The sequence below is a fragment of the Balaenoptera physalus genome, assembly GCF_965194825.1.
Source record: "Balaenoptera physalus genome assembly, chromosome: 9".
Taxonomy (NCBI): domain Eukaryota; kingdom Metazoa; phylum Chordata; class Mammalia; order Artiodactyla; family Balaenopteridae; genus Balaenoptera; species Balaenoptera physalus.
Window position 1 is genome coordinate 51,121,567 of NC_138888.1, and position 13,492 is coordinate 51,135,058.

Consider the following 13,492-nt stretch of genomic DNA (forward strand, 5'->3'; position numbering starts at 1 on the left):
AATCCACGAGTATATTATGTTGGCTGCACTTGCAAAATATATCCAGGACCGGACCTCTTCTTATCTCTTCCACTGCCACCACTCCAGCCCACATGCCCATCACCTGTTACTGCCATAACTTCCTTAATGTTCTCCCAGCTTCTCCCTTGTCCTTTATCCATTCATTATCAAGATAGGAACCAGACTGGTCAGTTTAAAACACAAGTCAGGTTATGCTACCTACTCCTCTAATCAAACTTCAGGAGCTTCCCATGTCACTTAGAGTAAAAGTCAAAGTTCCTCCAACAGTCTGCTGATGAGGTCTCATGGGATCTGCCCACCACCTCCCTTCTACCTCTCATTATCTCCCTGAACTCCTCTACCACTGACCCCCTTACTCACCCAGACACACTGAACTCCTTGCTGCTCCTCTAAACACAAGCATGTTCCCACCTCAAGGCCTTGGCCCTCTCTGTTCCCTCTATCTGGACTGTGCTCCCCAGTAGTCACAGTTACCTGGTACTTCCTTAGGGTCTTAACACTCAAATGTTATGTCCTCAGCAAGGCCTACCTTGACTTACCCTGTCAAAAATGGCAACACCCGGAGTTCCCTTTCCCCTTCCATGTTCTTCCTCCTTATCACTATAGAATACACTCTGTATTTTAATCATTTGTTTCACTATTGCTTGTTGTCTACCTCTCACCATAAAACATAAACTGCTCGAGGGCAGAGACATTTGAACATTTCTTGTTCACTCCTATACCATTAGTGCCTGATATGTGGTAGGTGCTCAGAAAATTGTTGTGGAATGGGTGTCGTTGTTGAAAAATATTTGGACTTGGTCTTGTGAGGAGGAGTGGGATGAAACTGAAAGCCCACGCTCCCACTCTATACCCACATATTCGACTAATCACCTCTCTTCAGAGGAGCTTCATATCTCCATCTCTGATCTCCAAATTTGTATTCCCAGTGCCCAATTAATGATCTATGAGAAACTCAGAACGCACACATTCTGAGTTTATACCTTTTTCATGTTTCTCATCTCAGAAATAGTAGGTCATTACCTACTATCCGTTGAGCTATCCAGATAAGAAACAGGGATCAATTACACTTGTGTAAACCTATGTTGAGCACCTATCTTGGGACACCCAGTAAGCCAGACCCTAGTCGCACAGGGCAGGGCATATAGCCCTTTCCTTCAAGGGACCAAGTTTGGTGCAATTATCACTGTGAAAGAAAAATGAACTATTGTTCAGTTTTCCAAAGTGGAAGTACCTTATTTCTTAATGATTACTAAAATAATATATGCTCATTATTATAAAGAATTTGATTAAAGAAATAAGAGAAACAAAAATTGAAAGGCACCTGTAGCTAATCCACCAGAGGGCAGACAGCAGAAGCAAGAAGAACTACAATCCTGCAGCCTGTGGAACAAAAACCACATTCACAGAAAGACAGACAAGATGAAAAGGCAGAGGGCTATGTAATAGATGAAGAAACAAGATAAAACCCCAGAAAAACAACTAAATGAAGGGGAGATAGGCAACCTTCCAGAAAAATAATTCAGAATAATGATAGTGAAGATGATCCAGGAACTGGGAAAAAGAATGGAGGCAAAGATCGAGAAGATGCAAGAAATGTTTAACAAAGACCTAGAAGAATTAAAGAACAAACAGAGATGAACAATACAATAAATGAAATGAAAACTACACTAGAAGGAATCAATAGCAGAATAACTGAGGCAGAAGAACGGAAAAGTGACCTGGAAGACAGAATGGTGGAATTCACTGCCACGGAACAGAATAAAGAAAAAAGAATGAAAAGAAATGAAGACAGCCTAAGAGACCTCTGGGACAACATTAAACGCAACAACATTCGCATCACAGGGGTCCCAGCAGGAGAAGAGAGAGAGAAAGGACCCGAGAAAATATTTGAAGAGATTATAGTCAAAAACTTCCCTAACATGGGAAAGGAAATAGCCACCCAAGTCCAGGAAGCACAGAGAGTCCCATACAGGATAAACCCAAGGAGAAACACGCCGAGACACATAGTAATCAAATCGAAAAAATTAAAGACAAAGAAAAATTATCAAAAGCAGCAAGGGAAAAACGACAAATAACATACAAGGGAACTCCCATAAGGTTAACAGCTGATTTCTCAGCAGAAACTCTACAAGCCAGAAGGGAGTGGCATGACATATTTAAAGTGATGAAAGGGAAGAACCGACAACCAAGATTACTCTACCCAGCAAGGATCTCATTCAGATTCGACAGAGAAATCAAAAGCTTTACAGACAAGCAAAAGCTAAGAGAATTCAGCACCACCAAACCAGCTCTACAACAAATGCTAAAGGAACTTCTCTAAGTGGGAAACACAAGAGAAGAAAAGGACCTACAAAAACAAACCCCCAAAATTAAGAAAATGGTAATAGGAACATACATATCGATAATTACCTTAAACGTGAATGGATTAAATGCTCCAGCCAAAAGACACAGGCTTGCTGAATGGATACAAAAACTAGATCCATATATATGCTGTCTACAAGAGACCCACTTCAGACCTAGGGACACATACAGACTGAAAGTGAGGGGATGGAAAAAGATATTCCATGCAAATGGAAATCAAAAGGAAGCTGGAGCAGCAATACTCATATCAGATAAAATAGACTTTAAAATAAAGAATGTTACAAGAGACAAGGAAGGACACTACATAATGATCAAGGGATCAATCCAAGAAGAAGATATAACAATTATAAATATATATGCACCCAAAATAGGAGCACCTCAATACATAAGGCAACTGCTAATAGCTATAAAAGAGGAAATCGACAGTAACACAATAATAGTGGGGGACTTTAACACCTCACTTACACCAATGGACAGATCATCCAAACAGAAAATTAATAAGGAAACACAAGCTTTAAATGACACAATAGACCAGAGAGATTTAACTGATATTTATAGGACATTCCTTCCAAAAAGAGCAGATTACACTTTCTTCTCAAGTGCGCACAGAACATTCTCAGGGTAGATCACATCTTGGGTCACAAATTAAGCCTCAGTAAATTTAAGAAAATTGAAATCATATCAAGCATCTTTTCTGACCACAATGCTATGAGATTAGAAATCAATTACAGGGAAAAAAAACGTAAAAAACACAAACACATGGAGGCTAAACAATATGTTACTAAATAACCAAGAGGTTACTGAACAAATCAAAGAGGAAATCAAAAAATACCTAGAGACAAATGACAACGAAAACACGATGATCCAAAACCTATGGGATGCAGCAAAAGCAGTCCTAAGAGGGGAGTTTATAGCAATACAATCCTACCTCAAGAAACAACAAACGTCTCAAGTAAACAATCTAACCTTACACCTAAAAGAACTAGAGAAAGAAGAACAAACAAAACCCAAAGTTAGTAGAAGGAAAGAAATCATAAAGATCAGAGCAGAAATAAATGAAATAGAAACAAAGAAAACAATAGCAAAGATCAATAAAACTAAAAGCTGGTTCTTTGAGAAGATAAACACAATTGATAAACCATTAGCCAGACTCATCAAGAAAAAGAGGGAGAGGACTCAAATCAATAAAATTAGAAGGGGGGAAAGTGGTGGTGGGGGGGTGGGGCTGTGATGAATTGGGAGATTGGGATTGACATATATACACTAATATGTATAAAATGGATAACTAATAAGAACCTGCTGTATAAAAAAATAAAATTCAAAACAAAAATTAAAAAACAAAATAAAATTAGAAACAAAAAAGGAGAAGTTACAACAGACATTGCAGAAATACAAAGCATCCTAAGAGATGATTACAAGCAACACTATGCCAATAAAATGGACAACCTGGAAGAAATGGACAAATTCTTAGAAAGGTATAACCTTCCAAGACTGAACCAGGAAGAAATAGAAAATATGAACAGACCAATCACAAGCACTGAAACTGAAACTGTGATTAAAAATCTTCCAACAAACAAAAGTCCAGGACCAGATGGCTTCACAGGTGAATTCTATCAAATATTTAGAGAAGAACTAACACCCATCCTTCTCAAACTCTTCCAAAAAATTGCAGAGGAAGGAACACTCCCAAACTCATTCTATGAGGCCACCATCACCCTGATACCAAAACCAGACAAAGATACTACAAAAAAAGAAAATTATAGACCAATATCACTCATGAATATAGATGCAAAAGTCCTCAACAAAATACTAGCAAACAGAATCCAACAACACATTAAAAGGATCATACACCATGATCAAGTGGGATTTATCCCAGGGATACAAGGATTCTTCAATATATGCAAATCAATCAATGTGATACACCATATTAATAAATTGAATAAAAACCATACGATCATCTCAATAGATGCAGAAAAAGCTTTTGACAAAATTCAACACCCATTTATGATAAAAACTCTCCAGAAAGTGGGCATAGAGGGAACCTACCTCAACATAATAAAGGCCATATGCAATAAACCCACAGCAAACATCATTCTCAATGGTGAAAAACTGAAAGCATTTCCTCTAAGATCAGGAACAAGACAAGGATGTCCAGTCTCACCACTATTATTCAACATAGTTTTGGAAGTTTTAGCCACAGCAATCAGAGAAGAAAAAGAAATAAAAGGAATACAAATTGGAAAAGGAGAAGTAAAACTGTCACTGTTTGCAGATGACATGATACTATACACAGAGAATCCTAAAGATGCCACCAGGAAACTATTAGAGCTAATCAATGAATTTGGTAAAGTTGCAGGATACAAAATTAATGCACAGAAATCTCTTGCATTCCTATACACTAATGATGAAAAATCTGAAAGAGAAATTAAGGAAACACTCCCAATTACCATTGCAACAAAAAGAATAAAATACCTAGGAATAAACCTACCTAGGGAGACAAAAGACCGCTCTGCAGAAAACTATAAGACACTCGGGCTTCCCTGGTGGCGCAGGGGTTGAGAATCCGCCTGCCGATGCAAGGGATGCAGGTTCGAGCCCTGGTCTGGGAGGATCCCACATGCTGTGGAGCAACTGGGCCCATGCGCCACAACTGCTGAGCCTGGGCTCTGGAGCCTTCGAGCCACAGCTACTGAAGCCCACATTCCTGGAGCCCGTGCTCCATGGCGGGAGAGGCCACCAGAATGAGAAGCCCGCGCGCAGCAACAGAGACCCAACACAGCCATAAATTAATTAATTAAGTAAGTAAGTAAGTAAAAACTATAAGACACTGATGAAAGAAATTAAAGATGAAACAAACAGATGGAGAGATATACCATGTTCTTGGATTGGAAGAATCAATATTGTGAAAATGACTATACTACCCAAAGCAATCTACAGATTCAATGCAATCCCTATCAAACTACCAATGGCATTTTTTACAGAACTAGAACAAAAAATCTTAAAATTTGTATGGAGACACAAAAGACCCCGAATAGCCAAAGCAGAGCTGGAGGAATCAGATTCCGGACTTCAGACTACACTACAAAGCTACAGTAATCAAGACAATATGGTACTGGCACAAAAACAGAAATATAGATCAATGGAACAGGAGAGAAAGCCCAGAGATAAACCAACGCACCAATGGTCAACTACTCTATGACAAAGGAGGCAAAGATATTCAATGGAGAAAAGACAGTCTCTTCAATAAGTGGTGCTGGGAAAACTGGACAGCTACATGTAAAAGAATGAAATTAGAACACTCCCTAACACCATACACAAAAATAAACTCAAAATGGATTAGAGACCTAAATGTAACACCGGACACTATAAAACTCTTAGAGGAAAACATAGGAAGAACATTCTTTGACATAAATCACAGCAAGATCTTTTTTGATCCACCTCTTAGAGGAATGGAAATAAAAACAAAAATAAACAAATGGGACCTAATGAAACTTCAAAGCTTTTTCACAGCAAAGGAAACCATAAACAAGACGAAAAGACAACCCTCAGAATGGGAGAAAATATTTGCAAACGAATCAATGGACAAAGGATTAATCTCCAAAATATATAAACAGCTCATGCAGCTCAATATCAAAAAAACAAACAACCCAATCCAAAAATGGGCAGAAGACCTAAATAAACATTTCTCCAAAGAAGACATACAGATGGCCAAGAAGCACATGAAAAGCTGCTCAACATCACTAATTATTAGAGAAATGCAAATCAAAACTACAATGAGGTATCACCTCACACCAGTTAGAATGGGCATCATCAGAAAATCTACAAACAACAAATGCTGGAGAGCGTGTGGAGAAAAGGGAACCCTCTTGCACTGTTGTTGGGAATGTAAATTGATACAGCCACTATGGAGAACAGTATGGAGGTTCCTTAAAAAACTAAAAATAGAACTACCATATGACCCAGCAATCCCACTACTGGGCATATACCCAGAGAAAACCATAATTCAAAAATACACATGCACCCCAATGTTCATTGCAGCACTATTTACAATAGCCTGGACATGGAAGCAACCTAAATGCCCATCGACCGACAAATGGATAAAGAAGATGTAGTACATATATACAATGGAATATTACTCAGCCATAAAAAAGGAGCGAAACTGGGTCATTTGTAGAGACGTGTATGGATCTAGAGACTGTCATACAGAGTGAAGTAAGTCAGAAAGAGAAAAACAAATATCGTATATTAACGCATATATGTGGAACCTAGAAAAATGGCACAGATGAACCAGTTTGCGGGGCAGCAATTGAGACACAAATGTAGAGAACAAACGTATGGACACCAAGGGGGGAAAGTGGCGGGGGATGGTAGTGGTGGGATGAACTGGGAGATTGGGATTGACATATATACACTAATATGTATAAAATGGATAACTAATAAGAACGTGCTGCATAAAAAAATAAATAAAATAAAATTCAAAAAAAAAATAAGGAAGTCACCTGTAATCTCACATTCAAGAGAGAACTGTTGTTTAACAGGTTGGTGTATATTCCTCCAGACATTTTTCTGTACCTATTTAAAAATAACACTAAATTCTTATTATGAACTAAACATCATGTAACGTGCTTTAAAATCAACTTGTTTTAACCTCACAATGATCCTCTGAGATAGATACTATTATTTTTCCCATTCTATAGATTAGGAAACTGAGGTTTAAAGAAGTTATATAAGATCCCGTTGGTTGCCAGGTGTCTCTCAGTCAACCCAGACTGAGTGATGCTATGGTAATAGCATCTTCGACATCTCAGTGTCCACACTAACAACGGTTTGTTTCTTGCTTATGCTAATGAGCCATGTTGACCACAGTTAGCCCTACTTCATGCCATCTTCATTCCAGAACCCAGGCTGAAGCCAAAGGAGCACCTCTAGTGGGACTTACCTGATCATCAGAATACAGAGAAAGGAGAACATGGCTGAAGCAAATGATGGCTCTTAAAGTGTGTACTCAGGAGGCACATACCTCATTTCTGCTCTTACTTCATTAGTCAAAGCAGGTCACAGGACCAGCCTGGTATCAATGAACGGGAAAGAATAACCTTCCCTCAGGGAGGGACAGAAAATATTTTCAACGATGACACAATCCACTGAAAGTACTAAATTTAGATTTTAATCCAGTCTGTCCTTAGAGCTTAAAATAAGCTCAACTACTATATATATACATATATATATATGTGTGTGTATATATATATATATATATATATATATATATATATTCTAGTTCTACATACACTGCTAAGTGACCTCCATTTATGTAGTCTATATTGGACAGCTTGCTCTATTTGTTCATATAGACTCAGGGTATTCTTTTTTGAAGTCTGCAGAGTTTCACATGCGATACCCCACATTCTGCCTGATGAAATCCTCCTCATCCCTAAGGTCCGACTCAGAGCCCTCACCCCTGGAATGAATCATTGCTTCTTCAGCTCTCTTCAGCTCTATGGTTTCCACTTTTACTTTTGTCACATACGTGCCTTGTCTTACAGTTATTTGTATACATGTCTGTTTCCTTCGCTAGATTTTGAGCACCTTGAAGCAGGAATTGTGGCTACATAGAGATAAAGGTTTTTACCTCTCTGTGCCTGGGCATGCTTGACAGAGACGAGGTACTGTCTGTTTATTTTGCAATATCATGGAATTATGCTCTTTTCCATCATTTCGTTACCTATACTGGTTTTTCTGTATCATTTAAATATAGTGACCTCTTCAGAATTCATGCAGAATTTGTCTCAATTCTGCATGAGACAAATTAAAGGGGTTAAAGGGGTCCTCAGATATTTTGCCTTCCCATACTTGTTAAAATTACAGCAGCAATCAAAACATTAGGGAAACAAAATGGCAAATAGATCTTAATACCTCCCTGCTTACTCCTTAAAGGAAGAGCATTGCAGGAGAAACACAAACCAAATATAATAATTGCTCTAAATTCATATCATCAAGTTTTCCCCTCCCCTCTCTACAGCAAAAGTTACTAAATGAATGGTAGTTAATCTTTAAGAACAGAGCTGTCGGAACAATGCTGGGGTGGAAGCAAGCAATAATTCCAAAGTGCCGGGAGCACTTGCTCATTATCTAAAAGAGGGTCTTGCCACGTGTACTCAAACATCCAGAACACTCTCAGGGTTGAAAAGCTCCCTTTCTTGTGCCCAGAATGTTTATTTTTTAAGAGTGGCAAGTAAAAACGGACCCCTAATCTGCATTGCAACTGTGGAGCACCAGCCTTTGAAGGAAAGCCCTTCCCTGACACAAAGGCCATGGCCATCTGGAAGAAAAGCCACCCTCCTAAGCAGATCAGCTGCAGGTCCCATCGCACTGGGCGGATCTGCCCGGAAACAGGCATCTCGCCATTATTAACTTACCCCCTCATTAGCAGTAATCAGAGTGTCCTCTCCATCTAATTCTTACTGAGCACCTGTGTAAGTGGCATTGTGTGGCCTCTCCCTGAGAGACCCTAAGGAAAAATGCTGCATCCCTTCTTGTCCCCAAGCCAGCTTTGTCTACAGCAGGTGCTTTGGAAAAGTAGGAGTGAGCAGGGCCCAGAACAACCAAAACCGACACAATTTTTTAAAGTGTGATGTGTGTACAGGTGGATTGTCAAGTCTTTGCTGATAAGAAGGTGCTCTCAGGAACCTCACCCTCCTTCCTGAGGGTCTGTCCCCTGCCTGGGCCCTCCAGGGGCATGGCCAGATTTCCGCTCTCACCCCGGAGTCTGGTGAGGCTCCTGCTGGAGGGGGGCGTTGGTCAGGCTGGGGTGTGAAACCAGCTCCCTGCCAAGCCCCAGGGGCTGTTATCACCACTCACCATGCCGCTTCCGTCATATATCCTGTGCCAGTGCTGTGTCAGGCCCATCTTACATTTTTCAAAATGTCTTTAGCATCATTTCCTGAGCCTGAATATTTTGCTCGTGCTGCAAAACGGCGTCTAAGCTGAGAACCATTTCTGCAAGTTTCACCCGGGGTTATTGGGACCACAGACTTCCAGAGGCGGGAACAAACGCTTTTCTCTTATCAGCGGGTGAGAGTCAGCCCAGCTTTCCTGTAAAACCCCAGCAATTTGCAAACCAGAGATGGTTTGTGCATTTTCATCTAAGTAGAGACTTGCTCTTCCAGTTAAAAAAAAATCATGTAAGAATTAAACTCTCCCCACATAATTTAGCATCAGGTTATCTTCTTCAGCCATTCCTCCTTTCTCGAGGCTGGGAGGAGGCAGTTCCGAGGCACTGGGAGTTGGGCTCAGGGCACAGGTGGTGGGTGTGTTAGTCTCTGCTTAGCCTCAGCCCAGCTTTCTGTAATAATACAGCCTGACAAGATTTCTCCTCTCCGTTAGCCTTTCTCCTAACCCTTTCAGCTCTGCTTGCTGACATCATCCTGGCTGGATTTAAATAGCTAACTGTGCCATGTTCTCCTGGATACAAACCGCCCGATTGGTCACCTCCCCAGCTGGCCTCTACCTACTGAAAGGCAGGAGGTAGAGCTTTGGGGCCAATGGCTGCCAGAGCTCAGCTGCTGCTGGAATCCAGTGGGTTTTCTGTCACTAAGGGAGGAAGAAACGTAGAGGTACCAGAGGTCTGTCCTGTGCATGGCAATACTTGCATGCCCGGGCAATGAATTGTGATCTGCTAATCTTACTATGTTCTGGGCATAAAGGGAAAAGATAGTGCACATCCTTTGTTCCCTCCTGTTGAACTGTAAGTAGATTATAAAATCAGACTCGGTGGCTAACTGATGGGATAATTTCAGTTCAAAGAAAAAAGGAAAAAAAAGAAAAGATGGATAGGAAATATCAGAAAACTGAAGCCTTTCCCTTTTCATTTTGAGGATAGGTTAGCTATATCCTTGTGGTAGAGAGACACTGCATCAATATCAAGCTGAGTTTAACTCCACTGTGCTTAACAATGAATGCTTTTAATTATTTGAGTTTTTTTTTTTAAGTAATGAATTATGGGTTAAGCAGTCTGCTAGGCTGCAGTCATCTTCAATAATTCTTGCAAAGAAAAAGGCTATAAGAGAAAACTGATTGAAGAAGGTAAGAGTAAGATGAATGTAACCCACTGGAATCATATCATTCTAGAATTTTAATTAAGTAAATTTAAAAGCACTGGAGAGCCATCTACACAAATAACGGGCTGAACGTTATGAGGCTGTGTTTAACACTGCAATCATTATTCAAAGGAAAACTGAAAAATTTTAACCCTGTATGTGCAACGTGCAAAGAAAGTGAACACAGTGGGAGCAGGGGATGGGGCACGGAGAGAACCCTGGCTTCCTATTCAGAAAAGCATTATTAAAATCCCTGCAGAAGGTATGAGGTCTACAATACAGTATAATGGAAATTATGCCTACACATATACATACATATGCCTTTACGAAGAGATTAAGCCACAATCAATTCAAAAGATAAGGATAAAATTGAAAGCTCATTCCATTTTATAAGGGATAAAATTAATCCCTGTAAAGTCACTTACTCGTACGGCTGGATACTTGGGGTAGACTCTGCGTGGTGCAAGCAGTCACCTCTTAGCTAATTCAGGTCTCTCGCCAGCCTCCTCTCCTTGTCAGTCCAGGCCTCGGTCGTCTCACTGTTTAGGGTCAAGTACACCAAAGAATCGTATTCAGGAACACACAGCTGATGGGTTAGAAACACAGTCCACTTGGGACATTGATGAGGCCACTAGATGGAACACATTTACAATCCTAGCAACATTTGAATTCAGGCTTCCAGATCGTAAAGCAAAATCAGATAACCTCCTTATTCCAAATCATTAATACATAACCCATGAGTTAGTGACTGTACACTTCAGTGCTTCCTGAAGGAAATGTGATTTTCCTTGTTGAGATGTAATAACGCTGGGTATAGTGTTAGTTACCTTATTCTTTATACTTTTTGTATATTTAGATTATTTCACAGCTTTTAAAGTGTACATGCCGTTTGACCCAATAATTCTACTATAAGAGTTTATTCTATACATATGCTTATATATAAGTATTCTTTAAAATAACAAAAGATTGCAAACAACCTAAAAGTTCTTTAAGAAGAACTGGTACAGATACCATGCTATATCCATACGGGGGAAACTACGCTGCCCATCAAAAGAACGAGGTGATACTGACTGTAGTGACATAGAATCATCTCCACGATACGTTATTATGATGGCATGCAGGGAATATCTCTGGAAGGCTATACCCCACTCCCTGACAGCAGTGGCCTCCAGGGAGGGATAGGGTGGCTGGGGACAGGAATGGGAGAGGAACTTGCTTTGACTATCATAACCAGCATTTTTCCAGTTTTATAAGTCAGCTTTATTGGAATATACCATTTGATGAGTTTTGAAGAATGAATGTTATGCTCTTTTGTACTCTTTGATTTTGTGCATGTATTGCAAAAATTAATTTTAAGGAAAAATATCTGTTTGAGCTAGATTCTTCAGAAGTTCTATGGAATAATGTGTTTACATAAGATACCTTCTTCGGTCTATGAACTAGTGGTAGAAGGCAGCCACTTTAGGAAGATTAGTTATTCTGATCTGAAAGGTAAATGTCCCACATGCTAGTGAATTACCCGGGAAGGGTGTGAAGACTCAGCCCATGGAGGAAGGGTAAGCAGGGGAGAGGAGAAGGAAAGTGACCAGGAGAAAAGAGAGCCTGGGGGCTGCTCTCACTTTGATTATAACATAGGTAGAGGTGCTGCTAAAAGCACCTCTACCTATGTTATAATCTGAATGATTGAGTCCCCCAAGATTCATATGTTGAAGCCCTAACCCCCAATGTGACGGTAATAGGAGGTGGGGTCTTTGGGAGGTGATTAGGTTTAGATGAGGGCATGAGGGTAGAGCCCTCATGATGGGATTAGCGGCCTTATCAGAAAAGGAAGAGACATCACAGCTTCCTCCCTCTGCCGTGCGAGGACACAGCGAGAAGACGGCCATCTGCAAGCCAGGAAGAGGACTCTCACTAGAACCCAACTATGCTGGCACCCTGATCTCAGACTTTCCAGCCTCCAGAACCATGAGACAAAGTTCTGTTGTTTAAGACACCAGTCTATGGTATTTTATTGTGGCAGCCCAAGCTGATTAACATCACCTAGTACAGAGGATGAGACTAGAAATCTATTTTATAATCATGATATCAAAATTTAAGGAGGTCCTTCTGAAATGCTTGCTTGTGGCCCAGTGTTTCCAGAACCCTCTAAAGAAATATAAAAATTAGTCTGTGTGCTAATGCCAGCGTAATGTTCTCATTGTACCGTCCATCAGCTTAGGAGGTGGAATTCCATTTTACTGCAAGTGGTTTGAAATTTACGTTGGCAGCTTGGTCTGGGTACTTTGGCTCCTGCTCTAACAGAAAGGCCCTATGAGGTACGGGCAGCAAAGGAGGAAGACAGGCAGAGCCAAGGCAATGGGCTGGGAGGGCCACAGCACGGGAACATGGCGCATTAACTCCACCAGAGAGATGCAGGCCAGAGGCCAACTGCGTGTGAGGAAGAGGCTGGAGATAACGTTATGGTCCTGCCTGTGCTACCTGCAGCATCATCAGCATGTCCCCGAACACTGTCACGTCCTTCTCTGTTTCACATTTGTGCAGCCTGTTTCCTCACCTAGAATGCAAGCTTCCCAAGTGGAGAGACTCTTTTCTTCTTCTGCTCCTCCTTCTCTTTTTATGCCCAAGCCCTCAGCAAACATGAAGAAAGAAAAAGGAAAGAAGGAAGGGCAGAGGGGGCAGAACTATTTGCCTAAGTGCCAGTGGAGTTAAGGTAAGTAAAAGGTAAGGTAATTATACAATTTAAATTAAGCAGAGCTAAAATTTCTGAATTTCAGTCTTTTTGACAATATATCTAGAGGTGTTACATGGGAGACTGGTGAGTAGAAGCATGGCCCCAGGAATCCCCGAGCAAAGAGAGGGCAGCCCTGCACCTTCAAGTCTCACCACGTTCATATGGTGAAGGTAAGATGACTTTCCTGGTGGCTGCAGCTCCACCACTGCCTAGCTGTACAGGCTTGAGCACCTAACTCCCTGGGCTTCATTTTCCTCATCTATAAAATGGGGCTAATAGT

At 40.7% G+C, this 13,492-nt stretch overlaps 1 protein-coding gene across 3 annotated transcripts in view; it reads right to left on the reverse strand.

The window, feature by feature from the left end:
* The window catches only part of ARMC2 (armadillo repeat containing 2), a 178,362-nt gene extending 167,406 nt beyond the window's left edge, over nucleotides 1–10,956 (reverse strand). For all 3 annotated transcript variants that reach the window (XM_082475150.1, XM_082475148.1, XM_082475149.1), the window contains exon 1: nucleotides 10,907–10,956. The gene's annotated coding sequence lies outside the window, so the exon portion shown is untranslated. The remainder of the gene's footprint in view (nucleotides 1–10,906) is intronic.
* Between the last annotated feature and the right edge of the window lie 2,536 nt (nucleotides 10,957–13,492).